The sequence below is a fragment of the Bos taurus genome, chromosome 15 (assembly GCF_002263795.3).
Source record: "Bos taurus isolate L1 Dominette 01449 registration number 42190680 breed Hereford chromosome 15, ARS-UCD2.0, whole genome shotgun sequence".
Taxonomy (NCBI): domain Eukaryota; kingdom Metazoa; phylum Chordata; class Mammalia; order Artiodactyla; family Bovidae; genus Bos; species Bos taurus.
The window spans coordinates 42,269,612-42,292,452 of record NC_037342.1 but is presented as its reverse complement, the minus strand read 5'-3'; positions in this window follow the sequence as shown (position 1 = coordinate 42,292,452).

Below are 22,841 nucleotides of genomic sequence, written 5' to 3'. Positions count from 1 at the left end.
GCCCCTTATTCTTGATTTGGAAAATGGAGAAGGAAACGTAACGTCAGAGTGTGAGAGAGGAATTGGAGCCACAACCTCTTCTTCTTCAGCATCTAGTTCTATTTTGTTTTAATAGGATGTAATGTCTTTGGTGGCTCAGTGGTAAAAAAAAAAAAAAAAAAACCCGCCTGCCAATGCAAGAGTTTTGACATGGATTTGACCCCTGGGTCAGGAATGAGGTTGATGTTCCCCTGAAGGAAATGAAAACCAGTATTCTTGTCTGGGAAATCCCGTGGACAGAGGAGCCTGGCAAGCTATAATCCATGGGGTCTCAAAAGAGACGGGCATGACTTAGAGACTAAACAACAGCAGCAAACAATGTCTGGCAGAATTAGCATCTGTAGGGAGTGCAAGACCCCCTGGAGACATCTACAGCAGCCACTGCACTGACTGTTTAGATTCAGAGACTTCTGGGCAAATATTATGTCTGGATCTGAGTAGAGATTTAGAAGACTCTGCCAACCAGTGATTGTCTTCTCTACTCCGATTGGGGAACGTGACCTGTGTTTCCCTGCAATAGTTTTTTCTTTTTTTTTTTTAAATAGTTTTTTCTTGTTTCTTTGGGGTTGGGTGGTGGCAAGGATGAGGAGGGGGCTCTTTCACAACACTCGAGGAGGGCAACTCCTGTCCAACTATTGTCAGCACCTGCCTGGTGGACAGCTCCACGGCAACCACCCGCTCTCCCCATTTCAATGGGGCATGGAACCATTGGTGTTCTGTGAATGATGGCTTGTCTTTCTCTCGTTACTTCTTTCTTTCTTAAGACATCATTTTGTCATAAGGGGAGATCTGATTCAAGAGGTTTTATTCTTTAAGATACACAAAACAGTATGTAAAAAGAAATATTAAATTAGCCTGAATAAAGGATTACTTTGGCTAATTATAAGAGCCCGAGTGATTGAGTTAGAAACAGCTAAGGGATCTCTGTGTGTAATAGCTCAGGAATCTCCTATGGCAGGACTTTCAGATCCAAGTCAACATCAAGGATACATCATCTCACAAAAATTGTTTGGGCTACTTCCCAGTGCTAATGCAATATGGGAGAGGTTAGTTGGACACTGAAACCTTAGCATTTCAAAGATATTTTAATGTTTTGAGGTTGCTGTTCAGAATACTTAAAATCTGGGATGTTCCAGAAAATCCAGAATTATAATTATTATGCCCCTAACCAGCAATCTAGAATGACTCAAGTAGAAGAGAGAAGTCTAACTGGAAATGGATGTCCCAGAATTGTGAACACACTGGAAACCAAAGTACTCAGGATGTACAGAGATTTTTGTGCCGGGAGTGAGCAGAAAACTTTGAAAAAATATGATTCCATCTATTTCTTCACTTAATAGAAGTGGAACATGCCACTAAAGGCTGTAAAAAGGTGTGTAGCCAGGTCAGGTGCTGGCGGGAGAGGCTGGTTGGCTTCCATTAGGCTCCTTATAAAGCAGCCTTTATTGGTGAAGTCATGTTATCACAGAGTCTGGTTCCCAGCCTGGAAGGCTTGAAAATGCAATTTTGCCAATATCGAGAGTGGCTCCATTTCACTCAGACCAGGGTTTAACTGGTATTTTTAACTGGTTTATTTACGTATTCACAATACTCTTTATGATTTATCCATTCATTTTATTTAAGAAACAATTTGTTAAAATTATTTGATTAGATTTTGCTCTTTCTACTCCTGATCCCAGGAAGTCTATGATTATAGCTTTTTACCTGTTTCTAGTTTCACTGAGAGTGTGAGGATTTTGAGTTTAATTCTTAGAATTTTGGGAGTGCCTTGCTGATGATCACAAGTACTGATTCCAGGAGGTGGGGGTGGGGAGGAGGAAAAACACATTAGTAATCAGAAAAGGAGGAACATTTAGAAACAGAGTATTTGATGTGCCCTGAATTTTTAATGAAACTTGATCATGGACTCTTGAGTTCATCTGGAAGAGAAAAGACACAATCCTAGCCAAGAACATTTTGAAAAAGAACAATGGTGAAGAATTTTCCCTATTAAATATCAAAATATGTGATAAAGCTACAGTGATTAAAACATTGTGGTTTTGGTATGAGTGCATGCAAGTCACTTCAGTTATGTCTGACTCTGCAACCCTGTGGACTGTAGGCTGCCAGACTCCTCTGTCCATGGGATTCTCCAGACAAGAATACTGGAGTAGGTTGCCATGCCCTCCTTCAGGGGATCTTCCCGATACAGAGATTGAACCTGAGTCTCTTATGTCTCCTGCACTGGCAGTGGGTTCTTTACCACTAGCGCCATCTGGAAAGCCTGGTTTTGGCATAGGAATAGACAAATAATTCAGTGGGACAGCACAGAAAGTCCAGGAATAGATTCACCTATATATGTGAGTTTAGCATATGAATGAATATTTCAAATGAGAAGATAAAGGGAGGAGAATAGGGTGAATTGTATAGTAAATGGTTTTATTAGTTATTCATTTAGAAAATAAATTAGATCCCTATCTCATACATACACAAAAATAAAATTCAGTTGTAGAACTAATACTAAAGAACAAAACTAAAACATTTTAGAACAAAACATATGATATTATTATTATTTTTTTAAATCTTGAGAGGGGGAAGATCATTCTAAGTATGACAAAAATTTAGAACCCTGGAAAAGGCTGCAGATTTGACTATGTAATATTGAAAACTTACGTGCCGACTAAGATACCATAAACATTACAAATGTAAAACCAGGTCTGGAACTCTGCCCCCACTCTCCAGCTCCTGTCTCTCTCTGTCTGACTCTCCTCTTTTCAGTCCCTGGCGGCTTTTCCGAATCCCTGCTCTCTTATCTGTGCCTCTCCTCCTTCTCTCTCAGTCTCTGATCTTTCCTCTTCGAGCTTTCCGTCATTTTGTCTCTGGGTTTGTCTCACAGTTTCTTTCCTTGAGAAAAGCCTAAAGAGTGAACTCACACATGGATTGAGAAGTCAGGAAGGAAAAAGATGGTAGAGTGGGAGGAAAATTTGCAGTATATATATAAGAAAATATTGAGATTCATAAGATGTATATAGTAAACACAAGTCTGTACAAAAGGCAAGTGCTATTAGAAGATTGGATAAAGGACATACACAGGCCATTGGAAGATACTAAGATGTACGTGGCTTAGTGATGCTCTGTAGCCCTGGTTCCCTTAGAGCAGGACACCCATCCCCGAGGTTCTGGGCATCTCAGTTCCCTGTGACTCTCAGCTGAGTCCTCCTACAGGAACTGTCACTTAGAATGAAAGTGAATGCTGTCATTCCTAGCAAAGCAGTCACTGAGAAGTTTGAATTACACTAAAAATGGGGTCACTGCCGTTTATAAATAAAAGTAGTCTTTACAGCTGCCACCATAATTGTGTCAATTTCCTAAATCTAACTTTATTCTTTTTTAATTTAAACACTTAATTCCCTTGCCACATAAAAAAGGGAAAGACATAATTTGCATTTATGTTAATCACATGTTATTATCTAAATCAAGACTTTTTTGGATATTTGCTTGCTTTTATATCAGGAACTGTGAGGTTCCAGGGAAATTTGCTCTGCCCTTCCGATTCTCCTGGGAGGAACTCTGACTGACCTCTGTCCTGGCTAATGACAGGAGCCAAGGGCCAGGACAGGGGGCAGTGGCTGAAAGCCTCTTTGGGATCTGACTGTCCTCAGAACACAGAAACACTGAGTGGACCGGAGCAGAACTTCAGTGACAGGCATGAGTCAAAGGGAAATGTTGCTGATAACAACAGCTGGGGTTGTCATTGTGCTTCCCCTGGCAGCTCTGCAGATCCATGTGTTCATGATCCCCCATCTCTCCCCAGTACACAACGTGATGGGATGTTTACTGCTCACCTGAGCAGCTGAGGCCCAGAGGGGCCAGAGGGGCCAAAGATATAAACAAGGAGGACAAAGCAGGACTTGAACCCAAATGTCAGACCACACGCATTCCTGACTGAGTGTGACTCCTTTAAAAATCCCCTCCCACTTCTTTATGCTCCTACAGGTCCTTGTTCATTCAAAATTATGTCAGATTTGAAGTATCTCTGTAACCCTTGGACTATTCTTGTAACACCCGTGTGGGGTGGGTACAGTCTACCACCAGAAACATCTCATACTCTCAGGGCCTCATGTACAACTGGAGAGTCCAGGAGATTCAGCAAAATGATTTCATTTTCGCATCAAGTCATTCATCACTCCTTACAGAAGTAGCCTTAGATGGGCAAATGGGAATTCTCTTGGCTCTCCTCACCTTGCTATGATCCTGTTCCTTTTCTCTATTCCTTGGCCACCCCCAGGAGCCTAACTCCATTCCAGAGCTGTGGTGTTATATCCTAAGATCTTCAGGTCTTCATGTCTTTCAAAATCAGCAGAGAGAAGCATCCATAAAACAAGTCATCCTCTTTCTAATATTAATTGTCTTCTGTAGCCTGGGGTTTTTGTGCCAACAGAGTGTCGGACACTCTACTGTGACTATCTAGAGACAAGCCTTCCTCGTAAGGGACAGGTGAGGTTAGGGTTAGGGAAGGAAGGAAAAAATTGGATGAGGGGGAAAGAAAACCTCACACAGCTACCACATCCCTGGGTCTGTCTCCTCTGGTAGATGGTGGGCTCCTTGAGGGCAGGGATGTGCCATAATCCTCGATACCCCCACATCAAGCATGGGATCTGCTTCAGAGTGAAAGCTCAGTGAACACTGGATGAGTGGAAACACTCAGGTAGAGAAAAGTAGACCTCAAGAGCATTCTGGAACCCAAACCTCCTTCACATGTGGCTGGTGTGACTTCTTTTGATTGATTCATTCAGCAACATTAAAAATTATCTTCACCAACCTGGGCCTGAGAGAACACAGTCCCTTCCCTCATGTCAAAGAGCTTCTGAGTGATTCTGGTAGAAACAAATTAGCCACACAGTCACGTGCTGTCTTGTCACTAGAGGATGGGGGTCCACAGGACGCAGTGGGAGCTCAGAAGAAGGACCTCCAGCCAGACAGGGGATTGGGGAAGGCTTGAAGTTCTTTTTAGAAGCTCATATGTTCCTGCTAGAGATGGGGAGAGGTTGTGGAGAGCCAGCAGAGAGGGAGCTGGCCGGCAGTGGGGTCAACAAAAAACTTGGCTATTTTCACCAGCCTCCGGCCAGGAAGGGGGAGTGAGAAGCCTCAAATGGAGCTTTGACACTGTTTTTCTTTCTTCTGGAGAGCTGCCACGTGCTGCCACAGAGAGCATTTCACGGGTAGATGCATATTATTCCAGTGTGTTTATCTAGGAAACCGGAGCCCAGCTCCAGCATCTGGTTTTCAGCACAATCCTGAACAAAGTCCAATTTTCCAGTTGGGTTAATGAAAATAAAACCTGGGAAGCTGTGGGCTGGCTGCATATCGGGGGTGAGTCCTGGGCTCACACAGGGTCACTGGCTGCAGGGCCGGAAGGGCTCTGGCAGGTCATGGATTCCGTGGGCCTGGCCGTGAGGCTGGCACTGAAGACAACTTTGCACAGAGGGGGAGAGCTGCCAGCCTGGCTCGGAGGAGCGTGCCTCACGGAGGAATGGATGTCTTTGGATTCCATCTGGCTCGACCTGACAAAAGTTGACGGAGTACCTTCTGTGGCCAAAGCACCGGGCGGAGTTGTAGGGCGGGTGAGATGCAGATGTGAACCAGCACTGGCCCTGGCCTCCCAAAGGGCAACACAGAGCCACCGACCTGCCAGACAAGCTGACCGATGAGTGAGACCCTTGACAGCCCCTGTCAGCACTCGCAAGCTGTCTGGGAAGCTGGGATGTGAGAGGGACCCATTTTTAAAAGTCACATTGAAAAAGATATAGCGGGGCTTCAGCGCTTCCTAGGTGGCGCTACTGGTAAAGAACGCGCTTGCCAATGCAGGAGACCTAAGAGATGTGACTTTGATCCTTTGGTTCAGGAAGATCCCCTGGAGGAGGGCATGGCAACCCACTCCAGTATTCTTGCCTGGAGAATCCCATAGACAGAGGAGCCTGGCAGGCTACAGTGCATGGGGTTGCAAAGAGTCGGACACAACTGAAGTGACTTAGCACTCACGCACACGGGGTTCAAGGAGACCTGAAACCCAGAACTCTAAGTCCATACAGTTCTCCTTGTTCTCATGGCTGCCCATCCTGCATGACCTGCCTCATTTTCCCATCTCATTGCAGATCGGGTATTTCTGTTCTCCAGACTGCATGGCAAGAAAACATGATTTCCCCAACTGTTCCTGAGTTCACATGAGCCTCCTTCTCTCACTCTTTCTTTCCCAGTTCCAGATTTCTTGGGAAAAGGTGTTCATTGGGCCTGGTAGGTGACAAACTCACTCTTGGTAAAATCAAGATCAGGGATCAGGGTCACATGTGTAAATCAGGGGAAGGGGAGCTGATCCTGACCTGGGCCTCTTCTTCATGGAAAGTGCTTATAGGAAGATGCACATCAGAGGAGCTTGTCGTCCTCCCAGTCTACTGATGTGAGTGAGATGGGACAGGGATGCTCATCCATGAGTGTTGGAAGCAGGGCTAAACCCAGACTCCTGACCTCCAATCCGGTGCTCTTTCCACTACACCCCATTCCTTTGGTCCTGATGCAAAGCCAACAATTGTGAAATAGACTCTGCCCATGCCGTTCCCCCGTGGGAGCAGCTCCAGAATTAGTAGTGTTGATTAGAGAGAATTTTGTTGGCGGACCTTGGAGTGAGCTGGAAGCAAAACACCAGTGGTGGGGCTGGTTGAAAACCCTTGGGGAAGCTACCAGAAGGTGTGTGTCATAGGTCGCAGACAGGGTGATCTCTCACAGGGCTGTGAGGCTCTTGGGGGAAGGATGGCCTCTTACTCTTGTCTCCTTTACCTGGAGGTTGCTTCTTAGGACAGAATGTAGAGAAGGCCAGGGCAGGGCAGGGAGGAGGTGCTTCTTTCTCCTTGGTCCTGGCTCAAACTAGCGAGCCATAAAATGGCCTTTGGTGGAGATAGCTTTCCCTGAGACTAGAGAGCAGAGTCCCCAAGCCAAGCCAGAGAGCTAACTCCTGAATGACTCCTAGGGAAAGGCAACTGGTATATCCTGGTCATCCTTCAAAGCTCCTGATGACGACAATTTTCTTTCATTGTACCATCTTGGCGTGGGAAGTGATGTGATGTTTTCCAGGATGCTGTCAGTGGTGGACACACCCTGCTGCTCCTGCTCCTGACTCTCCAGAGCCTCATGACTGAGATCATTGATGTTGTGGCTTCCAAGGCTGAGCCCAGCCCAAGGCTGGAGCCAATCCTGATGGTGGCATCAGTCCATTCCTGGGGGCTTAGACCCATCTTCCTACTGGTAGACCTGGCAAGGGGAGCACCAGGCCCAGCCTCTGGTTGGGCTCCTTCTGCCTTTCTGTGTTGGGATATCCATAGACTAGGCTACTAGGCTCCTACCTTGGCCCCTTCTTCCTATTTTACTTGGTCATACTTCCCTGAACCCAAACTACCCGGGGCTCCACATCCACTTACAACCTTCCAGCTGCTGTCCATTTCTCCAGCCACTGATGAGCACCCTGATCTAGCTTCGCCTGTTCTTTATCACCTCTCATCTCTGTCATCTCTGCTACTGGACAGGCTGCCTTAAATACTAATGCTGATCAGAAATGCCTTTTTCAGCTGAGCCGGAACCTCTGGCTCAGGGTTAATGAGGACGTGCTTTCCATCCTCTCTTGTTCCTCTCCCTGGCTCTGCCTACTTCTCTGTGCCCGTTCAAGTGATATTTAGCATGAGCTGTGCTTCATGTCCCACTAGACCCTGTACTGGAGTCTTCCCTCCTTTCCATTTGTCTTTTTTTCATTAATTGTGAGGTTTGTTGGGAGGCAGTGGTCAGCAGCCCTTTCCCCAGTGAACAGATCTCCTAGTATACCAATGAGGGTTGCTGACATTTTAGAATCAAGCAAATCATGTAAATATGCCTGGAATATTACAGATCATCTTATATCAGGATGACCATCAAACAACAGGATTAATCCGAATCTAAGCAGCTCTGCTCAAGGTGAAGAAGGAGAAAAGTAGACCATATTCCTCACTCGTTTGACTTTAATTCTTCCTCCCATGATGCAGGCAGGTATCACCTAAGCACACTCTTGGCTGACCCTTCACAGCACTTTCCTCAATCCGGCTGCTGAAATGACATTGTTTACATCTCTGAATTTGGGTCCATACAGTTCCTTGCATCTGCAGGGGCTGTTCTGTCTAATCACTTCCTCTCCCTGGGACATGGTTCATATAGTGTTTGCCCAAGGCTGAAATGTCCTCATCCTCCTACCTACCCACCCACCCATGCGTCCAGTCACAGTTAATGCTTCTGCCAGGTTCTGCACTGTGCGATGAGAACAGTGTAAAGCATGGTTTCCTCCCCCAAGGACCCCTGTGCTCCACCTCGACCACCCCAGCACCTCTAAGCGGGAGTCACTGATGTGTCCACCTCTGGGCCTGGGCTCATTTTTGTGGGGATGACAGACAAAAGTGGGGGAGACTGATGATAAACATGTAAACAATAATTAACGCTAGTTGGCTATAGGGAATGACTCGCATGGCAAAAGAGAACAGCAAGGAATCAGAGGGGAGACCTATTTAGAAAGGATGTTGGGAGTAGGCTTTCTGAGAAAGTTACTTTTAAGCTGAGATCTGAAGGATATGGTTGGACAGAAATGCACAGGCAGCAGAAAATAAAATACTCTAAGGCCCAAAGGTGGGAAAGAAAATGGTTTCAGGAATGGAAAGCAGCATGACTGAAATACAGTAAAAGAGGAAAGGACATGAAATGAGACCAGGGAGGTAGACAGGAGACATATTAATGGACAGCCTTTGGGTTACAGTGAGGAAGTTGGAAAGGGAAGAAGCTTAATCAAGACTGATGTTATCTGATTTATATTTTTAAAAGATTACTCCAGGACCTCTCATATGGTCCAGTGGTTAAGACTTTGCCTTCCAATGCTTTGGTCATCCTTCAAAGCTCCTGACATTTTTCTTTCATTGCACCATCTTCATGGGTTCAGTCCCTGGTTGGCGAGCTGAGATCCCCAACATGCCTTGGGGCCAAAGAAACCAAAGCATGAAACATAAGCAATATTGTAACAAATTCAATAAAGACTTTAAAAATCAGTTCAGTTCAGTTGCTCAGTCATGTCCGACTCTTCTCGACCCCATGAACAGCACACCAGGCCTCCCGGTCCATCACCAACTCCCGGAGTTCACTCAGACTCACGTCCATCGAGTCAGTGATGCCATCCAGCCATCTCATCCTCTGTCGTCCCCTTCTCCTCCTGCCCCCAATCCCTCCCAGCATCAGAGTCCTTTCTAATGAGTCAACTCTTCACATGGGGTGACCAAAGTACTGGAGTTTCACCTTTAGCATCATTCCTTCCAAAGAAATCCCAGGGCTGATCTCCTTCAGAATGGACTGGTTGGATCTCCTTGCAGTCCAAGGGACACTCAAGAGTCTTCTTCAACACCACAGTTCAAAAGCATCAATTCTTCGGTGCTCAGCTTTCTTCACAGTCCAACTCTCACATCCATACATGACCACAGGAAAAACCATAGCCTTGACTAGATGGACCTTTGTTGGCAAAGTAATGTCTCTGCTTTTCAATATGCTATCTAGGTTGGTCATAACTTTCTTTCCAAGGAGTAAGCATCTTTTCATTTCATGGCTGCAGTCACCATCTGCAGTGATTTTGGAGCCCCCAAAAATAAAATCTGACACTGTTTCCACTGTTTCCCCATCTATTTCCCATAAAGTGATGGGACCGGATGCCATGATCTTCATTTAAGCCAACTTTTTCACTCTCCTCTTTCACTTTCATCAAGAGGCTTTTTAGTTCCTCTTCACTTTCTGCCATAAGGGTGGTGTCATCTGCATATCTGAGGTTATTGATATTTCTCCCGGCAATCTTGATTCCAGCTTGTGTTTCTTCCAGTCCAGCGTTTCTCATGATGTACTCTGCATATAAGCTAAATAAGCAGGGTGACAGTATATAGCCTTGATGTACTCCTTTTCCTATTTGGAACAAGTCTGTTGTTCCATGTCCAGTTCTAACTGTTGCCTCCTGACCTGTATACAGATTTCTCAAGAGGCAGATCAGGTGGTCTGGTATTCCCATGTCTTTCAGAATTTTCCACAGTTTATTGTGATCCACACAGTCAAAGGCTTTGGCATAGTCAATAAAGCAGAAATAGATGTTTTTCTGGAACTCTCTTGCTTTTTCCATGATCCAGCGGATATTGGCAATTTGATCTCTGATTCCTCTGCCTTTTCTAAAACCAGCTTGAACATCAGGAAGTTCACGGTTCACGTATTGCTGAAGCCTGGCTTGGAAATTTTGAGCATTACTTTACTAGCATGTGAGATGAATGCAATTAAATGGTCCATATCAAAAAATCTTTACAAAAAGAAAAAAAAAAAACGATTACTCTAGTTGCTATGTGGATGATAGTTTGGAGAGAGGTCCCGTGGAAGTGGGGAGACCAGATGGGAACTACTGCAGCAGATCTTTCAGCTGAGAGATCTGATGACATGGCCCTGGAGACACATTTTGGATACAGAATAGGAAGATCAGAGGTGGTAGGCAAGGGAGACTCCATGCATGAGGCCCATGTTTTCTGGCTTGAGAAACTATGTGAATAGAGGTGTCTTTAACAGAGATATGGAGACTGCAGGCAGAGAAGCTTCATTTGGCCGAGAAAATCCAGAGTTCAGACTCGGGCATGTCCGTTAGACAGCCAAGTGGGTCAAGTAGGCATTTGGAGAAATGAGACTGGAGCTCAGCGAAGAGGTTGGGCTGAAGTTGGTTAATCAGCCTTATCAGCACATGAGAGCAATGAGACAGAAGGACACTTTGTATCTGCTCCCCTGGCAGCTTTGCCCCAGAGCTAAGGTCTTTCAGGCTGCCTTAAAGAAAGAGGTTGGGGTAGGGGTCCCAGGACATGCTTCTCATAAGAGTGGGGCTTTGAGTTCCTGCAGGGTCAGGACTGTGCAGAATAGTGATTCAATTGGGGTTAAGAACTTTCTCTTCTTCACTGGGACCAGCCTTTCCTAGGACTGTTTTAAATTCCATTGATTTTTTTTTTTTTTTTTGCTTTGCTCTGGAAACAACTCCTTTTTATGTAAGCCCTCTCAGAAAGTGACGAATCATGGAAAAATTCTCTTGGATTTGGATTCATCAAAGATGGCACATCTTGCTCTGTGGTGCGGAGGCCACCCCCAAGGATGCGCTAGAGGCCAAAGAGCTGGAAAGTAGATGCAGGTCGCCAGGCTGGGCCATCACAACTCTTCACTCCTGAGAAACCATACACAGCTTCACAAGACACGGAGGGAGTGCAGGGGGATGGCGGGGGTGGGGCACTGCCGTGTCTGACAGCCAAGGCAGGAAGGGAAGAATTGGACGAGGAGGGGAACATGTTTCTCTGGGGCAGGAGAACACAGTGTACTCCTCTCGCTTCCAGGAGGAAATCTCCTGCCCAGGGTTCCAGTCTCTCCCATGACTGAACTCTCTAGTAAAGAAGACAGTGATCTCACCCCAGGGAACCTCCAGTGGAGGTGCCTGCTGCCGTAATTCTTGACTCTAAAGGACACATTTGGGGAAAGCAGAGTCCTGTCCCTCCTCCCATAGGGAGAGCTTCCTGAGCTTTTAAGACTTCTCCAGGGATGAAATGCCTGCTTCTGCTCTTCATTTCTTTATTTCTGCACACTTCCCCTCAACCCTGATTTCCTTTCTTATATCTTTATTTCCCAATTCTCTGCCTCATGATGGAATGAAGTGGTGTGTAGGGGCTGATGTCCTTGGCCATAGCTGTAGAATGTTGACGGTGGCAACAGAAAGTGAGGAAAAAGCAGAGAAGCTCCATGTACCCAGATCCCAGAAGGTACCTCTTCAAGCCTCAAGGTTGTGATACTCAGTAATAAAGGAGGAGGTACAGGGTGGAGATGAATGTCCGGTGGGCAAAGAGAAGGGAATCAGCTGTCACCATGGCACATTTGCTAGACATCATAGACTTAAAAGTGGCATGTTGATTGATCAGTTGTCAAGATTATAAAGAAGAGAGACTAGTGGAAGCAATGTGAAGAGCACAGACATCAACTTGGAGAGAGGGTAGTCGACCTGTGGCCCCTGGAGGTCCTTCTCCCTCCCTTCCTCCTCCCACCCCCAGGTGCTTCTCCCTAAGGTTAAAGCCATCTCCCTCTGGGGCTGAGACAAAGTAACTGGGAGCCAAGGCAATGGCTGTTGAAAAATGCAGAGAACTTGGGACTTCCCTGGTGGTCCAGTGGCTAAGACTCTGTGCTCCCAATGCAGAGGGTCCGGGGTTCAATCCCCGGACAAGGAACTAGACCCCACATGATGCAATTAAGATAGAAGATCCTGTGTGCCGCAACTAAGACCCAACGCAGCCAAGTGAATACATATTTTAAAAAAGAAAAGAAAATGCAGAGATCGCTCTGGGGCACACCATGACCCAGGAGTGGTGGACACAGAAGGTCTGGATGGTAAAAACCACCCCTTCCCCTTTCTTTTTTCTCTGCTTTTTGTGAGTTTTATGGAGTTAGTATAGGAACCCTGGGTAAACACTTCAATGGCATCTCATCTTTCTGAAAGTAAAATCCAAAGTTCTTATCGCAAGCCTAAGGCCCTTCATAACTCGGTCCCCACTGCTTCTCCCTGTGTTCTCCTTGTTCACTCTTTCCAGCCGATTGGCCTCCTTGCTGTCTTTTGGTGACGCCAGCATATCACATCTCAGGGTCTTAGCATTTGCTGTCTCCTCTGCTTGGAGCTCTTTTCTCAGAGACCTGCGTGCCTCACTCCCTCAGTCAGGTTGTCTGTTTCAAAGTATTCAAATGCTTCAAGGTATTCAAGTGCTACCTTAACAGAAGAGCTTTCTCCAGGCATTCTACCTGAGTCAGACACCTCCCCATCACCTCTCCACTATCCATCCCTTTTCATGCTTAGTTTTTCTTCACAGCTCTTCATCACCCTGTATCAATTACATGTCCATCTGTTTGTTTCAGGTCTGTCTTTTCCTGCTTGAATGTAACTATTCAATACTGCATTCCCAAAGCCTAAAACACTGTCTGGCACATGAAAGAATTCAATAAATATTTGTTGGGTGAGTGGATGACTGATTAAATCCGACGGAAGTAGAGGTTTGGGTGACTCACTAGCATTGACATGTAATCTGCACAGTGAATGTTTGTCACAGTTATCAACATTTTCTTCACATTAATCCACTTTCTAATAATCTTGTCTCATTAGTGCAAAATGATTCCTCAGTGTTGGGCCAAGTGCCAGGTTTTTCCTGGAAAGATTAGCAAGAAAGACCAGCAGGGTGCTCGAGCTGAGCCCCTGGTATCTGAGAAGAGGGCCATGGCACTCCTGGGACTTCGACAATGATCTCACATTATCTGAATTTTCCCGAAGGAAGCCTGGGCTATGTCCCTCTCCGTGGATGAAGTGGAGGGAAGGGGGGATATTAGTTAGGGTCCTCCAGAGAGACTACTGACAGGACACATACACACACAGACACATCTATCCATCCATCCACCCATCTATCTATCTATCAAGAGGTATCAGAAAGCCGTGTGGAACAGAGGCAAGAGATGGGTACGATTGGAGAGGAGGAGTCAGCTAAGAGGAAAGAAATGGAGATGAGAGACAAGTAGATCTGAAGAAAGAGGAATTAAGGGCGTGTCAGCTGAAGGCCCCTGCCTCAGTAAAGCAGATGCAGAGGCTCTCCTGAAAATACTGACATTGGCAAAGGCAGTTCGTGGGGTTTGAAGGGAGAAGATAAGGGCAGCTTGTTGGCCAGAGAAGTGAGGAAACCCTGGGCTGAATGAGGGGCTACAAGAAGGCTCCCCAGTAGATGGAAGGTGTGACTCAGACCCTCCTGCAGCCCTCACTGGCAAAGGGTTTGGGGACCAGACAAGAAGGGACTGGGAGAGGACTGGGAGTCAAGAAGGCCAGAGGGTGCTGGTTGACCTGCACTGGAGACCCTGGGAGAGGCCCAAAGCCTGGAAGTCATCTGGGGGCTCCAGGGCAGGCTGGCAGAAACGGAAATGTGAGGTTGGATTGGGGGCTGTGCTCTCCAAGGGGGGTCCACAGCCCGAGGAAGGGGCAGGGGTTCATCATGGTTACCATGTCCTCATACCCCTGTAGCTGCTCTTGCCCTGTCTGGAACAGCCCTGCCCTTGACGTGTCCCACAGCCCCATGCATGCCTCTTTCACTGACAGCTCAGGTGGGGACAGTTATCTCCTTCTCTGTGCTCCCAGCTCCTGGGCTTGCCTCCTCGCAGCGCTTGTCAAGCTGGATTGAAGGTGACCCTGTCCATCTACTTCTCCCATTCCCCACAAACCCCAGCCATGGGACTGTGATTTCTTGAGGGAACAGGCTTACGTCTTGCTCATTTGTGGGCCCCTCTGTGGGTCTTCAAACAACTATGTCCTGAAATGGGGCTCTCCTGAGGATGGGTTTATGCCCAGGATTCCAAGTGAAGTAAGCAGAGGGCTGTGGTGGGAGGCTGGGTGTCTCCTCTCCCTTGCTCTTTGCTTTCCCTCCCTTCCTTCCTTTTCTTTTTAAAGATTTTTTTTTTTTTGATGTGGACCATTTAAAAAATCTTTATTGAATTTTTACAATATTTCTTCCGTTGTTTATGTTCTGGTTTTTTGACCCCGAGGCATGTGGGATCTTAGATCCCCCACCAGGGATCGAACTCACACCCTCCACTGTATTGGAAGGTGAGGGCTTAACCACTCAACCACCAGGAAGTCTCTTTCCTTTCTTTTTTCAAATTGAAGTATAGTTGATGTACAGTATGTATTCGTTCCAGCTATGGACGGTAGTGATTCAGTATTTTTATCGCTTATGTGCCATTAAAAGTCATACGAGGTAATGGCTATAATTCCTCCACTCTATTGTACAATCTATCCTTGTTGCTTATCTATTTTATACACATTCCCTCTCCTTTCTTTCCTCCTTCCTAACCCGGCTCTTCTGTTCTCTGTTCTGGGGAAAAGAGACAGAGCAATCCCAGACCAATTGATAGCCTCAGAGAGTACAAAGTCTGAACAGCCCCCAGCGCTCAACACCGGAGCGCTTTCAAAGCTCAGACCCGCTTGCGACGAGAAGGAGACATCCTGGCGGCGGAGGAAGCACCGCGCCGCGCGGGAAAGAGGCAGCCCCAGGGAGGGTCGGTAGGGGGCGCCTGGAGTAGACAGTCGGCCTCCTTGCCTTCCCTTGTGGGTGATCACAGACGGTTTGCAGCAGTATCACAGATGGGATGCTTATGGTCATAGCTGAGGGCTTGCGCGGCCATTCCCCGGCTGCGTGATCCAGTGCCACCCACAATCTTAGTTTTCACAGTTATAAAATGGGTTTGTAATAGGACCATAAAACGTGAAAATGTTCTTAAAGCGTTTTCACATTTGTTACTGATAGAGGCTAGCTGTCTCTACTACTACTAAGTCATGTCAGTCGTGTCCGACTCTGTGCGACCCCATAGACGGCAGCCCCCAAGGCTCCCCCGTCCCTGGGATTCTCCAGGCGAGAACACTGGAGTGGGTTGCCATTTCCTTCTCCAATGCAGGGAAGTGAAAAGTGAAACGCTCAGTCGTGTCCGACTCTTAGCGACCCCATGGACTGCAGCCCACCAGGCTCCTCCGTCCATGGGATTTTCCAGGCAAGAGTACTGGAGTGGGTCGCCAGTGTCTCTAGGACTTAAATTTCCCGATTTCCCGCCTAATACCTTTTGCATCCATCAAACATGTTTGGCAGGGCTAAGGATGAAAAATCCTCCTTGGGTGGGCCTCCTCTCTGAGGATGATAAGTTCTCAACAACTACTGTAAACGCTGTTGGCCCCACTCCTGCCCGGGCTTTTTATTACCTAGTGGGGGTGCCCTAGCGAGGGGATTTTTTCACCAAAAAGGGTGAAAAGTTGCTCTGCCAACCCTGATTGAGCCCTTTGTTTATTCACCAAGTGTTCATTGAGCACTATTATATGTAAGGCTGTTCCAGGCACTGGGGATACAGTGGTGAGTCAGATAGCATGACAATTCTGGACTGTTTTTTCACTTTTAAAGTCTCGACCAATCTGTCCTAGACAGCACTAGTGGTAGAGAACCTGCCTGCCAATGCAGATAGAGGTAAGAGAAGGCAGGTTCCATCCTGAGTCGGGAAGATCCCCTGGAAGTGGGCAGGGCACCCCACTCCAGTATTCTTGCCTGGAGCATCCCTTGGACAGAGGAGCCTGGCGGGCTACAGTCCATGGGGTCACACAGAGTCAGACACGACTGAAGTGACTTAGCCTGCACATCCTAGCTTAGTTTCAGGTTTCCCTAAATCAGGGGCCAGAAGATTCTGCCTCTCCACCCTCAGTCTCAGCCCCTGCCCTCTGTTAATGACAGCCTTGGAGGAGCTCTGTGTGGGGTCGAAACGTCAGGCTCAGAAATGCCAGGGCTTTTGGAGGCCAGGGGCTGACACCTCCCCACGCCCATCTCTCCCACAGCTTCCTCAGGGAGTTTTACCCTCATAAAGAGTGATGAGCTCTGGGCTTTGTCAGGCATAAGTCATCCTCCGAGTCTGACTGAACTCACGCAGCACAAAGTGTGGCTGAGTCTGGGCTGGTTCCCTCTCCCGCTCCTCTACTGTGCTCTCAGAGAACTCAGTCTCTAATTCCTCAGCCCTAACTCTGGGTGTTAGCTTGAGCCTTCCTGAAATTTCCCAGTTGCTGGTTCTCTCTGTGTCTGAGTTTCTAAGCCCCAGGCTCCTGTTTTGCTCAGTGTTCCGGAATCCAGGTCTAGAGCACCTGAGAAGTGAAACTGCTGCTGATGGTCTTTAGGGATTCCCATAGCGCCTGCTGAGATGGAGGCAGCCCAGGCCCCAGAACTGAATAAAGAGGCCTGGAGCCTGGCCCTCCCGCTCTTACTTGTTTGCTGTGAAATGTAGGGCAAGTCATTTTCCTTCTCTGGGCTCAGATTACTCGTTTGTTCATCTACCCATTCATCCACCAGTACAGTAAACATTTCGACAAATCTCCATCACCTGGCACTGTTGGATAAAGTCTCAGCCCCTGAGCATGGCATTTAAGGTCCCTGATAGTCTGAACCATCTGGGAGGGAGCTGGATGAGAGATTTTGTTTCCTGAACTGTTTTTATTCTGCCCTGACTACCCAGTCCTTCACACACCACCCCAGGAGCCACGGCTGGTCTCCTGTGCCAGGTGGTCTGGCAGAGACACACTCAGGGTACCTGAGTGCAAAGAAGCTCTGTCCTTCCTAGAATTTCCTGGGAATTTTGGCCACCTGCTACTAAAAGACCCAAGGGTTTTGAAAGGTCTTTCAGTCCCTGAATTCAGGTCTAAACCTGGGGGTAGAGCACAGAGAAGCAGGTTATAATGAGAACCAGGTGACCTGGAGAGGCTCAGTGGAGTAGGTCTCTGGATGCACAGTCCAGGGAAGAAAAGGGAAGGTTGGAGGAGAAAGAGTTCTGTAGGAGTCGAAACCAGGAGAGACCTGGGAGTGGTCATGGGCAGATTGGTGTGACTCAGAAATGGGGACTTGAGTTTGCTGCTGCCTTGGTGTCCAGACTGTCGGGGAGAGACAGTCTGGGCAAACTGGGTGTGTGTCCTGTTCCGTCCCTTGACCCACAGTGCTTAGCTCAGCTTATGACATGTGGCTCAGGAGACGTGCGGCTTATGATGTGTGGCTTAGAGTAAATTCCAGGGCTTGAACAAGAGCTTTGGGGAAGAGACTTGATCTTTTCCCACTGGACTTGTATCCAAGAAGATGAAGGCTTGGAGTTGCTGGGAGCCATTTTCCCTTAGCTGTGACATCTGAGATTAAAGTCAACAAGGTGGAGAGCAGAGCAGGGGCAGAGCTCAAATATCATCATTTGAGCCTCTTATGCTGCTTTGCCTGAAGCTGCCCATCCCTGGGACTTTTTAGTTTCATGCCCCTCGCCTATTATTATTATTATTTTTGCTTGAACCAATTAGATTTTTGTGTGTATGCATGTGTTTTAATCACTTCTAACTGAAAAGTCCTACCCAATATAGAGACGCGATAAAATCCATCTTTATTAATAAAGGCCAGTGTGACGGGAAGGTTCTTCAAGAGATCGTTAGAATTCAGCCCCACAGTGACTTAGTGGTGATCACCTGCTGATGACTGCTGCCCTGTGCAGGGCCAGTAGGGCCTCACTGACCCAGAGACCGGCAGCCTGGGGGGCTCAGGAGAGCTGCTTTGTGGGTGCAAGTGAGGCAGGCCCAGAGCCTGTCCACCTGCTCACAAGTGCACCTGCCCTGCACCGCTTGTATTATTGTCTGGCTACTGTCTGCAGCCCAAGATAAGTCTGCTCACATAGTCCCAGGGAAAAGGGATTAATTAGACACCAAGTCTGGGACTTAATCTCCTCCTGGAGAGGGTGTGTGCTTCTGAAGGTCCCACGTGAAAGCAAAGACTGAGAGAGAGATTCTGTGTCCCTCTAATGTCCTTCATCATAGCAGTCATGAAGTTGTCACTCCCTCACTATGACTTAGCCTAACATCTCTTCCCCAAGTGGATTTCTGGGTCTTGACCTGGAAAAGTGGAGCCTAGACAGGGAGCCAGGCTACCCTGGTGGCTCAGATGGTAAAGAATCCACTTGCAATGCAGGGGACCTGGGTTTGATCCGTGAGTCAGGATGATCCCCTGGAAAAGGGAATGGCCACACATTCCAGTATTCTTGCCTGGAGAATTCCATGGACAAAGGAGCCTGGCAGGCTATAGTCCACGGGTGGCAAAGAGTTGAACACTACTGAGCGAATAACACACACACACACACACACACACACACACACACAGGGAGCCAGGACCTCTAGCCTGCAGAGGTCTTCAAATGCAGCAGATGGAAGTGAATACTAGAACAGATTATGTAGAATTTGTAGTTTTCTGGACTTAATTCAAAGCAGAAGTGAAGTTCCCGCCACAGTAAATGGTTCCATACAGAGGAGAACTTTGTTATCCTCAATAATTTATTTGCTGCCTGTATAAATGAACCACAACTTTTATATGTTCCAACTTTTATAAAACTTTCACTTGTGTAACTACATGTTGATACTTTGAAACTGGTACTTTGTCTATTAGCTGATGGACTTTGTGTTCCTTCTTGGTGGCCAATTGCTCCCTGCTGCTGCTAGCGGATGAGGGACCAGGTCTCTACCTTGGGGTGGGCCACAGGAAGTATGTATGGTGGTGGTGGCCTCATTGCCTTCCATGTGCCAAGGGGACCCCTAGTCCCCTGGATGCTCTGGGCCTGGAACTTGCCTGTTGATATAAGATTGCTGAACAGGGTAGTTGCTTCCATCTCCCTTCTTCCCTCCTATGGTCCTCGCATCTTGTGGGGTGGGGAAGGAGCTTGGTGGCTTATGTTCTCGGTGATGGCAAAGGTGGTCTTCTGCCTGGGGATGGTGCAGATTTTGCTAATCTGTAGTAGTGGAGAAGATGAGGGTAGCAAGGGATGGTGGAATCTTGGAATAGAAGCCACAGCCTGGACTTCTCCAGGCCCCATGGAACAACAGGGAGATGTCCATGAAGCCTTGCACCTGCCAGGACCCAAGGTGAGTAATAACTGTGATGTTTCTGCAAATATAAAACTGATGTGTTTAATTAATTATACCTCTTAAGGTCATTGTTTTCCCTCAAAGAGCCAGTTATAAAGATGATCACTAGAGGGCAGGAGAGACTTCTTTAGCAAGACAGCAGGCTTCCAGCCCAGGCCAGCACTTTCCCATCCCTGGGGCTGAACTGCCTGATGCTTCCCCATTCATATAGAAAATGAGAATATGTGCATGGCACAGTGGGGTAAACTGAAGGGAACTTGGGGATACCTGTTTGAGCTTAGTGAAGAATGCACAGCATTTTTTCACATTTTGTAATTATAGTAAGATACAAAGTAAAGGAGAATTCAGTTCAGTTCAGTTCAGTCACTCAGTTGTGTCCAACTCTTTGAGACCCCATGGACTGTAGCATGCCAGGCCTCCCCGTCCATCACCAACTCCTGGAGTCCACTCAAACTCATGTCCATTGAGTCGGTGATGCCATCCAACCATCTCATCCTCTGTCGTCCCCTTCTCCTCCCACCCTCAATCTTTCTCAGCATCAGGGTCTTTTCCAGTGAGTCAGTTCTTCTCTTCAGGTGGCCAAAGTATTATAGTTTCAGCTTCAACATCAGTCCTTCCAATGAATATTCAGGACTAATCTCCTTTAGGATGGACTGGTTGGATCTCCTTGCAGTCCAAGGGACTCTCAAGAGTCTTCTCCAACACCACAGTTCAAAAGCATCAATTCTTTGGTGCTCAGCTTTCTTCACAGTCCAACTCTCACATCCATATATGACCACAGGAAAAACCATAGCCTTGACTAGACGGACCTTTGTTGGCAAAGTAATGTCTCTGCTTTTCAATATGCTATCTAGGTTGGTCATAACTTTCCTTCCAAGGAGTAAATGTCTTTTAATTTCATGGCTGCAATCACCATCTGCAGTGATTTTGGAGCCCCCCAAAATAAAGTCTGCCACTGTTTCCACTGTTTCCCCATCTATTTGCCATGAAGTGATGGGATCAGATGCCGTGATCTTCGTTTTCTGAATGTTGAGTACTTTAAGCCAACTTTTTCACTCTCCTCTTTCACTTTCATCAAGAGGCTCTTTAGTTCTTCTTCACTTTCTGCCATAAGGGTGGTGTCATCTGCATATCTGAGGTTATTGATATTTTTCCCGGCAATCTTGATTCTAGCTTGTGCTTCTTCCAGCCCAGGTTTCCTCATGATGTACTCTGCATATAAGTTAAATAAGCAGGTAACAATATATAGCCTTGACACAGTCCTTTTCCTATTTGGATCCAAAGGAGAATAATAATATTGAATTTGTATAAAATTCTAAATAAAATTATGTCAAATATTTTACTGTTAAATATGAGTTGGCATCCACTAACATATCTTTATATATCTAATTTTAAGCTTAAATGGAGACATGAAATTTCTGATCAAGATTTTTAGTTATTTCTTCAAATGATGACTATCAAGAATAATCATCATTGATGAGAAAATTCATTCATACAAACTGGTGATAAAGAAATTAAAAACAACTTTATAATGGCTCAAAAATTTACAGCAGTTGAAATTAGATTTAAAGACTATAAGCTTTTGCTCTTCTTCTATTGATTAATGGAGTGCTGAAATTTCTTGTGATAAGGCATTGGATTTAGCATCCACTGAATCTCTTGGATTTGAGTATACTGAAATAATGATGATTCATTAATTTGCATAATGCACATGCATTCTTAGAGCAATCACCCTGCAGCCAGCCTGGATGTAACTAAAAAAAACTCAGCTGCTGAAAAAGATAAGCAGCAGCCCATATACAGAGAGTAACCATTGTCCTGATTTGTCCTGAAGGGTTCTGACTTACATCTTCCAACTTGACATGACTATTCATAGCGCCTCCTTTCACTCAAAAAAAAAAAAAAAATTGCATCAGTTTTTCAGTTTGGTGTTGATACACATAAAATGGATGAATCTCAAAAACATCCTGAGTGAAAAAAACCAGACACCAGAAAAGTACATGCTGTATGATTGATTTCATTTATTTGAAATTCTAGAACAGGCACAACAAATTTGTAATGATGGAAAGCAGATGAATAGTTGTCTGGGGCAACGGGGTGGGGCAGGGGAGTGGGTGATGACTGCAAAGGGGTACACAGGAACTTTTTTGGCAATGGCAAGGTTTTCTATCTTGGTTGTGGCAGTGATCACCATGGTAGATCACCCACATATACATTTGTCAAAACACATAGTTTTGTATAATATATTTAAAATGGATGTATTTTATTGTGTATAAATGATACCTCATTAAAGTTGATTTAAAAAAATAAGATGGGGACTTCCCTGGTGGTCCAGTGGTAAGGCCTGGAGCTCCCAGTGCAAGAGGCCTGGGTTCAATCCTTGGTCAGGGAACTAGATCCCACATGCCACAACTAACAGATGTCACGTGCTGCAACTAAGATCCAGCATGGCCAAATAAACAAATAAAAACAAAGTAAAATAAAATAAAATAAAGAAAGTGTACTAGTTTGGTCAAGAGACTATACGGTTTCTGTCCAGGGCTGCCATCTGATGCTGTGCCCACCAGGAACTCCCTCACCTGCCCCATCCCCACCCCTTGGTGGGCACTCTGTGGTCTCTGGGCATGTGGGACACAGTTCTTCTGATCCACAGCGGGCAGCAGCACACACTACAGCTGGTGGCCAGGAGACATATGCTGGTGGTGGGGGCCCCCTGTGCTGACTGGGGGAAGATCATCGTCCTTGCTGCCGAACGGGGCCTTCTTCGGGGAGGGGCGGCCCTCAAGGAGCTGTAGGCCAGGCTCTCCCCAGGCATGACCAGCTCACGTGGTTTAGCTGCCAATGCACCCCAGGGCTGTGGGCATCACACCATTTTGCTGCACCTCCTCAGTCCACTGGAGGCATGCCTAGTAGAAAGCTCCGGCCTAGGGAGGGTGCCTATGCCAGTCCCTAAGCCTTAACCATGAGGCTGGAGTCAGAAACAGGGAGGACCTTATGTAAAGAAAATGAACCGGCCCCAGGAAGTAGGGGAAGATGAGAGCGGGAAGGAGGAGAGACATAAGAGCTGTCAAATATATGGGTCTTAAATCCCCTTTCTGAACTTTGGTCTAGAATGGGTGTCAGGCATACTTTTCTCTAAAAGGCTAGATAGTAAGTGTTTTAGGCTTCCAGGTAGTCCTAGCTCTGTTGCAACCACTGAACTCTGCATTGTAATTTGAAAGCAGCCATGGAC